The following is a 13,080-nucleotide window of genomic DNA, read 5'->3' as shown; positions in this document are numbered from 1 at the left end:
AGCTGGCAAGGTCACCAAGTCTGCACAGAAAGCTCAGAAGGATAGATGAATATTATGCCTAATACTGCCACCCTAATCTTAATCGGTGGTGGAAGAACGGCCTGAGAACTGTTTGTTTCAACTGGCCATTTAAGTTTAGTAGTAAAAGACTGGTTAATGATAACAATGCATCGCAAAACCTTCAGAAGGAAAGGAGAATGTTTTGTGGACCACTTTGGTTTTCTTTTTTGCGTGTGGCAGTTTTAAGTTATTAGTTTTAAAATCAGTACTTTTAATGGAAACAACTTGACCAAAATTTGTCACAGAATTTTGAGACCCATTAAAAAAGTTTAATGAGAAAAAAAAAAAGATATGAGTGAGTATGTTTCCATACATTTTTTGTATAGTAAGAACTACTTTAAGTTTAAAATTATTAGCTCAATAATTTTACTTTTGCTAGCATTTTGTCTATCATTTCTCTACTTTGATCTGCCATTCTACGTTCCTAGAAATTTATCTATTTTATTTCCTGAATTTTAATTTATTCTATAATTTTATCATTTCATAGTATTCCTCAATTTCTCAAACATTCTCTTAATTCAGTTTCCTTCAGTATCCAAGACTGGTTTTCACAGTCTTTTAATTTCCTAATGACATTTTTTTATTTCCAGGTGCATTTTCTTACAACATATTGAACAGGTTTATGACTACCTATTCAATAGTATTTTATTTTATGTTGTTGGTAGTACAGTTTACAGATGTTTACATGTTTCTCCTATTACTTACTTTTTTTTTTTCAGAAGAGGGCCATCTCCTTTGATAGCTTAGATATGTCCCATTATTTTAAATTGGTATGTTCCTATCTCCCATGACTTCACTCTGTTTATTCTGAAGTACAAAAGTCTAGAATGTCTTATAATAAAACAGTAGTTTCTAATTGATATGCTGTGTTTACCAATATCATTGATCCTTTTGTTTTATTCAAAATTGTGTAGGTTTGTGTGTGTGTGTGTTTATGTGCATGTGTGTGTGAGAGAGAGAGGGAGAAAAGAGAGTTTGAGCAATTACAGTTGCTATAATCTCCAATACTTTCCTCACAATTATAAATTTTGTTTCTTTTATTTACTTGTTAGTGCCACAGAGCAGTCCAATTTCAGTGTGATAAGTATTATTTTAAGAAATAATTTTTTTCAGCATAGATTCTGCAATGTTTTAATATATTCTTGAAAACATATTGTTCACGGGGCACACGGGTTGTTAGTCATTCTTTGATTTTGCCTGTTGCTTCATGAGTTCTTGCTATTATCTAATTGATTTCTGTTTGCTTAATAACATCTTCATTATCTTTCTTACTATTTATTATTCCAGCTCCATTTGTTTGGCTGATTTTCAGGGACATTAATTATTTGTTACATTGTTTTCTGCTTTTATTTTAAGTTTTATCTCATTTTCATCTATTTCTCCATTTTCTGCATCTTATGGGAGAGCACTTCAAGCCTTTCCATGTAAATTTTCTATTTTAGGCAGAGTCAGAGTCAAATCCAAGCTTTACTGTTTTCAGTAAAATTTTGTTTTGCTATTGCAGTTCACTTTCATTACAATATTTTCCTAATTACACATAGCACCCTGTTTGTGCCTATATTTTTTTAAGGACTGCCCAAAATCTAATTTTATTTTGCATTCTTTATAAATAAAAGCAACCAATAACCATTTTCCTCTTAGATCCAACTTCAATGACCATATTTTCAGGAACTACTGAAAGATTTCAAGTATGTTGTTTGTAAGGAATAGTTTATAATTACTGAATTTTACATTTTGCTTAATATACAAAATTTTCCTTAATGTATTAAGCATATTTTGCTTAATATGTTTTGTAAACTATAGTTAACTCTTGGAATGTCTAAAATAAGCTACCTTTATTTTCATTAATAAAATGAGTAATTTAAAATTTTATGCACATGTAATATTTTAAGTACACAATTTCCTTAACATAAGGTAAAACAGTCTTAGGCAGGCTACCACTGGGAATTTTTTTTTTTTTTTAAATTAGAGGCAGGGTCTTGCTATGTTGCCCAGGTTGATCTCAAACTCCTGGGCTCAAGTGATCCTCCCATCTCAGCCTCTCAAAATGTTGAGATTACAGGTGTGAGCCACCACACCTGACCTGGGAATTTTTTAAATGTATGTGGTAACACACAGGTGTAGATCACATTTAGTTTATGACCAAGTTAATTAATAAGTCAAAGAACACGCAAAATTTAAGAACAAATAGACCAGTTGTGGTGGCTCATGACTACAATCCCAGCACTTTGGGAGGTCGAGGCGGGTGTATCACCCGAGGCCAGGAGTTCTAGACCAGCCTGGCCAACATGGCAAAACCCTGTCTCTATTAAAACACAAAATTATCCAGACATGGTGGGACACCTGTGATACCAGCTACCTCGGAGGCTGAGGCATGAGATCACTTAAACTTGGTGGGCAGAAGTTGCAGCGAGCCAAGACTGTGTCACTGCACTCCAGCATGGGCAACAGATCGAGTCTCTATCTCAAATAAAATAAAATAAAATAAAATTAAATTAAAAAAATACAAATAGATCTTTGAAAACTGACATTTATTTACCTCTGGACAAACAAATAAGTGGGAAGAGTCATCAGTATAAACCTCTTTTAATTTTAGTCTTTTTCATTAAAATTGCCTAAGTTCTTGGAACACAGAAAAAACAAATTTGAATGCATTTGTAACAGTTTAATAATTTATATGTCTCATTCTGATCTTTTAATGGAATGTTTTAAAGCCAAAGCATAGTTTATTGCAAAGATAAATTAGAAAAGGGAAATAAACTTTTGAATAATATGTTATAATGACCTGGACAAAACTGATTATTAGCTAGTAATACAATAATCAGCACATGCAACAGATTGAAAAATTAAATCCTATGCTACATACTCTTAAGTATCTTGTCAAACATGAGATATATTTAAATGTTTCTATCAATTGCATTCCTTTTGCCACATATATTAGTTTTTATTTAAAACACGAAAACAATTATCTTTCCTCCAGATTCTCATGTCAATCAGTGCAAAACATTGCAATTTTAGTAAAAATTGTTTATTAAAATGTTATTTTAGAAAGGCTTATTCCTCAAACTATTGAAAATGTACTTAAAAGACGGCCAAATTATGAGAATGATCAACTTCAACGGCTTCCTCTACACCCAGCTTGGCTTCTCCATGTCCTTCCTGTGACTCATCAAGAGAGACCAGGGCCTCATTTATGCCACTTGCAAAAGTTTCTCATGATATATCATTATCTTGAAAATTTAGACTTTTAATAGCTTATTTCATTTTTTTCATTGTATTCTCCTTTTCCTAGCAGCTTTTTAATTTTCATATTCCTTTTGGTTTTCAATGTAGAAAACATCCTTAATTTGTTCCTTGCTCATACTAGGAGTGTTTTTCAAGAGATTCAGAAAAACTCTACCCAGTGTTCTTTGACTACCATTCATTATAAAGAGGCCATTTTGTTCCACTTCAGCAGTTTCCATCAGATGTTCAATTGCCTTTTGTTCCCAATAATCCTCACTACTTGAGCCATCAGATCTTTCTTTGTTCCTGTAACCCGAATGAAATTTCATTAGCCACTTTCTCTTGAGAATCTTCCTTTGTGGTCTCATATCGACCTTTATAGTTTATTTCTGGTTCTAGTCTGTTTCCTAGCCTGTCTTTGACAGGTCATTTCCTTTTGAGATGACCTATTTTTTTTTTTTTTTTTTTTTTTTTTTTTTTTTTTTACCACCATGCATATATTCAGCTAGTTTCTCATCTAGTCCTTCTATATGCTCTTGAGATTCCCTCTTAAGTTTCTTAGCAAGCAAACAATCGTAGGTCTCGAACTGTCCGCTTCTGTCAATAGCACCCTCCATTCCCAAGATATCAAGTTCAGTGGCCACTGAATCTTAATTCTGTTCTTGCAGTACAGCACCCCACATATTATTAATCTTCTTTGCTCCAGAAACAGGTGGTTTCTGACTGCTCTTGGCCAAACTGAAAAGACTCTGGTTTGGGAGGAGGGTTAAAACATTTCTGTCACTTGCACTTCCAAAGACAGCTATCATCATCTGAATTAGAAAAACTCTCTTCACTTGAATCCACACTTTCAACAACTCGGTAATATGATACTGGTGCACATGCAGTTGCCCTGCTCTGGAAGGCCCTCATAAGCACTGTCCCCGCCTAGCACTTTCCACACTTGCTGCGGCCTGTCACTGGGTGCCACCGTTATGTCAGAATCTGAGTCATGTCGGAAAGCTGCCCATCTTCCATGTAGCCGGCCTCCAACACCCTCTTCCCGCGGTGCCTATTCCTATATTTTAGCCAATTTTATTTTGATCTCTGTTGCCTAGAAAGCCTTTAAAGACTATGTTATGTGTTCCTGTGCCCCTTTAAGGTACTATATATTTCTGCATTTTGACTTTCATTGTGATGTGTTATAATTGATTATTTAAATATTTTCTCCATTACATTTTAAGCTTCAGTGAATAATCAATCGTTGTATCATCAGTGCTGCCATAGAAATTGAATAAATACAGAGTTTCCTTTCATATTATTTAAGATTCTACCTCATTTCATAACTTTTTATCCATGAATGTTTTCCTTTGAAACTTCACTGTAATGTTTCCTATAATTTTATAGATTTTTTTTTTTTTTTTTGTGGGAATCTGTTTTGTTTTTTCCAATTTTCCTGTTCTTGAAAGAGATGTAGTCGGAATCTCCTTGGACACACTCACTTTCCACAGAGTTGTAGTATAATACTCCTCTCAGATATTAATTTTGAGAGCCAGTGGATTATGCAGGTACTAAGAATCAGTTGTCAATTATAGATATGCTGGACCAAAGAGGAAACTGCTAACATTGTTTTCCATAGTCTGATGTGGCAAGAAAGAATAAGTATTATGTGATTTGAAGTAGTCTACAATTCTTACATTGAGTGAGAGGGGAAGTGCATTAAAACAACCAGACCCTGTAAACATTATTCTCACTCATCCCTTCACCTCTATTTTTTCTACTTAGAATAATTTCAAAATAAAATATGATACAATATAAATTTTTCACTGCATACCCTGTCAATTGTTTTGGAACTGGAGTCCCTAAATGCATACAGAAAGATTAGTAATAGTTTTGACAGCAGATGAAGATGAAAACAATATGTCTTTGATGAAGGCCAATATATAACAGGTATAAATAGAAACTTCCTACTGTTTTCTCATCTTACTTCACTCCATTGCCTCAGGATCCCTTTCACTTAACCCTATTACAAAAGAATTAAGGGTACAGAAGAAAACGAGTGTGTGTGAACAAGATCAGATTTGTTTTAGTAAATATGCTAACAAGATAAAAAATGGAACAGAAAAGAGAGGAGAAAGGTGACCTATGGCTCATTTCAGTGCTTAGGCTCTGACCACTCTTTATTGTGTCTTTATTCTTAGCCAACACAAGACTCTTCCTCTTCCAGCTGAGGTGCGGACCTTGCCTCTATCACTGACAGTAAGAGAAAATCTGAAAAACAGATTGAAAATCTAACTTCCAATCAAGAATTCCTCTCCAGGACCACAGCTGGGGATTTATGCCTATACTTATGGCTACAGGAAACCGGACAGAAATAAGTGAATTTATCCCCATGAGCTTCTCTTCCCTGCTTACTGAAATACAGTCATTGCTCTTCCTGACATTTCTAACCATCTACCTGGTCACTTTGATGGGAAAGAGCCTCATCATTCTGGTTACCCTAGCCGACCCCATGCTACACAGCCCCATGTACTCCTTCCTCAGAAACTTATCTTTCCTGGATATTGGCTTCAACCTAGTCATTGTGGCCAAAATGCTGGGGACGCACTGCTTGCCCAGGACACAACACATCTCCCTTCCTTTGCGCTGTGCCACTCAGATGTATTTCTTTTCTTCTTTCGGAGGTAGCTGAATGCTTCTCCTGGCTACCATGGCATATGACCACCTATGTGGCCATCTGCAGTCCCTATTGCCACCTACCGCAGTCATCATGAACAAAGGACACAGGCCAACTGGGCTACTGCCTTTCTTGGCATTCCCAGGCTATTCCTGTAGCTACTGTGCCAGACACCAATGCTGGCTCTTCAGCTTTCCATTTCTGTGGCACAACAACGGTGAACCGCAATTTCTTGTGTGACAGCCATACCTGTGCTGAGAGGCTGCGGATCTGTGCATACACAGCACTGCTTTTGAGATCTACGCCATCATCGGAAACATTCTGGTGGTCATTGCTCCCCTGCTTGACTGATCTTGTGTTCTACACTCTCATTGCTGCTGCCATCCTCAAGAATCCCATTAGCTAAAGGGAAGCATAAACCTTCTTCTACGCTGATCCGTCACATCCTCCTTGTTCGTCTCTCTTTTCTATCTATCATTAAGACTTCACCAGAACTTTTCAGGCTATCAAAATAAATTCTCCTGAGAAGCACGAACGCATGCTATCAGATTGTCACTAACACTGCTGTGCACTTTTATGTTGAACCCCATTATCTACAGCCTGAGAAATAATGAGGTGAAGAAAATGACCTTCATCAGGATGGTCTGCAAGACCCTAGCCCTACAGAAACTCAGCATATCCATAGACCTTAGGAAGTAAGGCTAAATACTATTGAATAACAACTAGTTTCATGTTTGGGACACTTCTCTGCCTCTCTTCACATATCTATTGGAATGAAACCCAGCTATTGAAATGGCTATTGGAAAGCTTGGTGGAGAGAAGCGAGCCCAGTGTTGATGTAAACCTGTCATTATCATCTGCCAGATTCCTTTACCTACCCATCATAGACTTAATCTGTTTTTCTTATTGGTGCAATTGGCACTTTGACACTTCTGTGGCTAAACCATTCGAGATATTCACTTTGCTAATGAGCACAAATGTGACATATATTGTGAACAATATGAAACTACTTGTAATATGACCTTGGGGACACACAATGGTCAAAACAATAACAATTACCAAATGTCATCTTGGCCATCATCTTGGTTGGACAATTCTGACACCATTCAGTAGAAAACCCTATAACACTTCCAGTACATAATTCTTGCTCTTCATTTCATTTTACATGCCCTGAAGGAAGGAAGTGTTGGCTTTTATGTTGTGGATAGAGCCCAATAGCCTTAAAAGACTCCTTCCTTAGGCTATTCTTCCCAGGTAGAATGAGCTGTTTCCAATTGTCTCTTGCAGATTCATTTTCAAGTTCTTAATCCTTGTTAAAGTAATTTCAAAATTTCACAAACATAATCTCAATCATAATGCTGCTTTTTTCAAGTCTTACAGTGGATCTTAGCTGACTCCTATATTTGCTTAGTGCCTTCAAATTTTAAATTTTTATATATTGTTGACATGAAAATATAAAATATCATAAAGCACAATCATTGCCATCAGAAATGAATAATTTGATCAACAATGAGGGATTTAGATGAGATAATTGCTAAAAGCAAATTCATTTTACAATTAAGCAAAGTAAGATTCAAGTTCTTCCTCCCCAGAAGCCAAGCAGATGCCAGTGCCATGCTTTTACAGCCATCAGAACCATGAGTCAATTAAATACTTTTTCTTTATAAATTGCCCACTTTCAGGGATTTCTTTATAGCAGTGCAAGAATTGCCTAACACAGAAAATTGGTAGTGGCAGTGGGGCATTGCTATAAAGATACCTGAAACTATGGAAGCAACTTTGGAACTGGGTAATGGGCAGAGGTTGGGGAGTTTAGGGGGCTCAAAAAAGACAGAAAGATGAGGGAAAGTTTGGAACTTCTTAGAGACCACTTAAATGGTGGTGACCAAAATGCCAATAGTGATATGGATGGTGAAGGCCAGGCTGCTGAGGTCTCAGATGGAAATGAGAAGCTTATTGGGAACTGGAGCAAAAGTAACATGTGTTATGCCTTGGCAAAGATCTTGGCTGCATTCTGTTCATGCCCTAGGGATCTGTGGAAGTTTGAACTGAAGAGTGATAATTTAGGGCATCTGGTGGAGGAAATTTCTAAGCAGCAAAATGTTCAGATGTGATCTGGCTGCATCTAACAACCTATGATCAGATATGGGAGCAAATAAATGATTTAAAGTTGGAATTTTATGTCAAGGAGAAGCAGAATATAAAAGTTTGGAAAACTTACAGCCTGGCCATGTGGTAGAAAATAAAAACCCATTTTCAGGAGAAGAATACAAGCAGACTTTGGAGCAACAATTTGCTAGAGAGATTTGCATAACTACAAATGAAGCCAAGTGCTATTTACCAAGACAATGAGAAAAGGTCTTGAAAGCATTTCAAATACCTCTGTGACAACCACTCTCATCATAGGCCCAGAGACCTAGGCTGGAAGAATGGTTTTGGGGGCCAGAACCAGGGCCTCATTGCCCTGTGCAGCCTCAGGATACTGCTGTCCACATCCAGGCTGCTCTGGTTCCAGCTGGGGCTCAAAGGGGCCAAGGTACCCCTTGGGCCACCACTCCAAAGGGCACAGGCCAAAAGGGTTGGTGGCTTCCATTTGGTGTTAAGCTGGCAGAAACAGAGTACAAGAGTGAAAGAAACTTGGCAACATCCACCTAGATTTCAGAAGATATACGAGAAAGCCTGGGTACCCAGGAATCCTGCTGCAGGGGTAGAACCCTCACAGAGAACCTCTACTAGGGAAGTGTTGAAGGAAAATGTGAGATTGGAGGCCCCACACAGAGTCCTCACTGGGGAATTCCCTAACAGAGCTGTGGGAAGGGGGCCACCATCCACCAGACCCCAGAAGGATAGATCCACAAGCATCCTGCATCCTTTACCTGGAAAAGCACAGAAACAGAACTGCCCAAAGCCTTGGGAGCCCACCCCTCACACCAATGCACCCTGGATGTGGGACATGGCGTCAAAAGAGATTATTTTGGAGTTTTAAGATTTAATGACTGCCCCCCTGGGTTTCAGACTTGCATGGGGCCTGTAGCCTCTTCCTTTTGGCCCATTTCACCCCTTTGGAGTGGAAATATTTACCAATTGCCTGTACCACCATTGTATCTTGAAAGTAAATAACTTGTTTTGATTTTACAGGTTCATGGCTGGAAGGAAATCAGCTCCAAATGAGACTCTGTACTTGAGACTTTGGACATGTGAGTGATGCTACAATGAATTGAGACTTTTGGGGAACTGTTGAGAAGGCATAATTGTATTTTGTGATGTGAGAAAAACATGAGATTTGAGGGGTCAGGGGAGGAATAAGATAGTTTGGATGTTGTCCAACTATATCATTCCTCCCCTAACCCCTCAAATCTCATATTTTTCTCTAAATCTCATGCTGAAATCCCTCTAAATCACATGTTGAATTATGATCCCCAATGTTGGAGGTAGGGCCTAGTAGGAGGTATTTGGGTCACAGGGGTGGATTCCTTAGGGCTTTGTGCTATTCTCATGATAGTGAGTAAGTCTCATGAGATCTGGTTGTTTAAAAGTGCGTGATACCACCCCACCCATCTCTTGTGTCTGCTCCAGCCATGCAATGTGCCTGCTCCTGCTTCACCTTTGACCATGGGTAAAAGCTCCCTGAGGTCTCTCCAGAAGTTGAGCAGGTGCCAGCATCATGCTTTTACAGCCTGCAGAACCAACAGCCAATTAAACTCCTTTTCTTTGTAAATTACCCTGTCTCATCTACTTCTTTATAGAAACCCAAGAATAGCCTAACACGTTGTTATTTCTCTCTTAACTTTGCTTTTGGTAATATTTTATTCCTCGGGTTTAGGTGTCAAACTTGGGTCTACAAAAATATTCTTTTATTACTTCTATTAATACTTCTTTACTTTCATTGTTTAATATTTAAATCTTTTGCAATGTGGAATTTATCTGGTAGGAGGTATGTTTGGTGTTTTGTTTGTTTGTTTGTTTGTTTGTTTTTTTCCAATAGCCAGCCTTATTGTCCTAACATAATTTATTGAAAAATATGTTATTTCTCCTACTTACTTGAAACATCAATATACTCTTACATATAGTTACAATATTCATAAGAATATGCTTAGGAATTCTAGATAACACTAAGAAACTTAAAATTTAATGGTTTAAAGTTTTCAGAAAGTTTACAATACTGTACTTATTACCATGAAAAGACAATAGAAAACTATCAACTTCACAGGAGTCTTCAAAAAATGTCAATACAATTGCAATTTAACCAATTGGGTTGCTGTAAATTTTATAGCTAATTTAAAAAGGTAAAGTATTTATTCTTGCATTTGGCTTTGAGCAGGTTCTAGATGTACTGGGTATTATTTAAATAAATGGCCTTATACTTATAAAAGTTGTGAAAATTGTCCCAGAGGGAAAGAAAAAGGAATAACAAACAAATAATAACAAAATAATATTTTAGGGGTTCCTTAGATGATATTGTGCAAGCTAATTTTTGCAACTAGGTTAAGAGGTAGGAAAATTGCATTCTAGACTGAAAAAGATCACAGAAGTCCCAGGTGAGGAAGAACTTGGTACATTTCAAAAGTACAAGAACACTGATATTTGCTGAAATGTTGTAAATATGGGAAAGAAAGGTGAAAAATGGCTTGCTAGGTAGACAGAGGTCAGGTCATAGAGGAATTCCTTTTCAGCATGTTAAAGATTTTGGAGTTTAAACTGTATGAAATAGTGTATTAGTCCATTTTCACACTGCTATAAGGAACTTCCTGAGACTGGGTAATTTACAGAGGAAAAAGGTTTAATTGACTCACAGTTCCACATGGCTGGAGAGGCCTCAGGAAACTTACAATCATGGTGGAAGAGGAAGCAGACATATCTTACATGGTGGCAGGGAAGAGAGAGAGAAATAGAGAAAAGCCCAGGAGAAACTGCCATTTATAAAATCATTACATCTTATGAGAACTCCCTCACTATCACGAGAATAGCATTGGGAAAACTGCCCCCATGATCCAGTCACCTCCCACTAGGTCTCTCCCTCAACACCTGGGGATTACAATTGAAGATGAGATTTGGGCGGGGGCACAAAGTCTAATCATATCATCCCATCCCAACCCCTCCCAAATCTTATGTCCTTACATTTCAAAACCAATCATTCCTTCCCAACAGTCCCCCAAAGCCTTAACTCATTTCAGCATTAACTCAAAATTCCAAGTCCAAAGTCTCATCTGAGACAAGACAAGTCCCTTCTGCCCATGAACCTGTAAACTTAAAAGCAAGTTAGTTACCCACAACGGGATACAGGCATTGTATAAATGCTTCCATTCCAAATGGAAGAAATTGACCAAAACAAATGGCTACAGGCCCCATGCAAGTCTGAAGTCTGGTGGTGGGGGCAGCCATTAAATCTTAAAGCTTCAAAATAATCTCCTTTGACTCCAGTCTCACATCCTGGTCATGCAGATGCAAGGAGTGGGCTCCCACAGTCTTGGGCAGCTCCACCCTTGTGGCTTTTCAGGGTACAGTATCCATCCTGGCTACTTTCACAGGCTAGTGTTGAATGTCTGCAGCTTTTCTAGGTGCATGGTGCAAGCTGTTGGCAGATCTACCATTCTGAGGTCTGGAGATTGTGGGCCTTTTTTCACAGATCCACTAGCAGTGCCCCAGTGGGGACCCTGTGTTGGGGCTCCAACCCCACATTTCCCCTTTGCACTGCCCTACTAGAGGTTTTTCACAAGGGCTTCACCCCTGCAATAAACTTCTGCCTGGACTGTCAGGCATTTCCAAATATCCTTTGAAATCTAGGTGGAGGTTCCCAAACCTCAATTGTTGACATCTGTGCACTCACAGGCCCAACACCATGTGGAAGCTGCCAAGGCTTGGGGCTTGCACCCTCTGAAGCAACAGCCTGAGTTGTACCTTGGTCCCTTTTAGCAGTGGCTGGAGCTGAAGCAGCAGGGATGCACGGCACCAAATCTTGAGACTTCACAGAGCAGGGGAGCCCTGGGCTCAGCCCAGGAAACCATTTTTTCCTTGTAGGCCTCCAGGCCTGTGATGGGAGGGGCTGCTGCCAAGATCTCTGACATGCCTTGGAGACATTTTCCCCATTGTCTTGGTGACTAATGTTCAGCTCCTTGTTACTTATGCAAATTTTGGCAGCTGGCTTGAATTTCCCCCCAGAAAATGAGTTTTTCTTTTCTATAACAGAGTCAGTTTGCAATTTTTTAAAACTTTTATGTTCTGTAATCTCTTGAATACTCTGCTGCTTAGAAATTTCTTCTGCCAGACACCCTAAATCATCTCTGTCAAGACCAAAGTTTCACAAATCTGTAGGGTAGGAGCAAAATGCCACCAGGATCTTTGCTAAAGCATAGCAAGAGTCACCTTTACTCTAGTTCCCAATAAGTTCCTCATCTCCATCTGAGACCATTTCAACCTGGACTTCATTGTCCCCATTACTCTCAGCATTTTGGTCAAAATCATTCAACAAGTCTCAGGTAAGTTCCAAACTTTCCCACATCCTCCTGTCTTCTGAGTCCTGCAAGACTCTAGGACGTTCCAAACTTTCCCACATCTTCCTGTCTTCTTCTGACCCCTCCAAACTGTTCCAACCTCTGCCTGTTACCCAGTTTCAAAGTTGCTTCCACATTTTTGGGTATCTTTATAGTATTACCTCACTCCTGGCACCAATTTAAGTTTCTGAAGGCCTTCCCAGCCATGCAGAACTGTGTCAATTAAACTTCTTTACTTAACAAATTATCCAGTCCCAGGAAGTTATTTATAGCTGTGTGAGAAGAGACTAATTACAATCATGGCAGAAGGGGAAGCAGGCACATATTACATTGCATCAGGTGAGAGAGAAAGCATGTGTCAGTGCAGGAAAAGCTACCATATATGAAACCATCAGATCTCATGAGCATTTACTCACTACCTTGAGAACAGCATTGTGGAAACTGCCCCCATAATCCAATCACTTCCCACAAGGTCCCAACTCTAACCACCTGGGGATGACAATTCAAGATGAGATTTAGGTGAGGACACAAAGCCTAACCATATCAAATAGGTATCCATTGAAACATTTTGATTCAAGAGGGTGATTTTTAAAAATGCTGGTAGCTGCTGGGTAGAGCATGTACTGTAAGTTGCAAGAGTAGAAAGAG

At 38.6% G+C, this 13,080-nt stretch overlaps 1 pseudogene; it reads right to left on the bottom strand.

The window, feature by feature from the left end:
- Positions 1 to 3,141: 3,141 nt before the first annotated feature.
- On the bottom strand, positions 3,142 to 5,847 carry LOC108543173 (phosphorylated adapter RNA export protein pseudogene; annotated as a pseudogene).
- Between the last annotated feature and the right edge of the window lie 7,233 nt (positions 5,848 to 13,080).

This window comes from Rhinopithecus bieti, unplaced genomic scaffold (genome assembly GCF_001698545.2).
Source record: "Rhinopithecus bieti isolate Rb0 unplaced genomic scaffold, ASM169854v2 scaffold_24498, whole genome shotgun sequence".
NCBI lineage: Eukaryota > Metazoa > Chordata > Mammalia > Primates > Cercopithecidae > Rhinopithecus > Rhinopithecus bieti.
The sequence above is the reverse complement of the archived record's forward strand: the minus strand, read 5'-3'. Positions and strand labels throughout refer to the sequence as shown.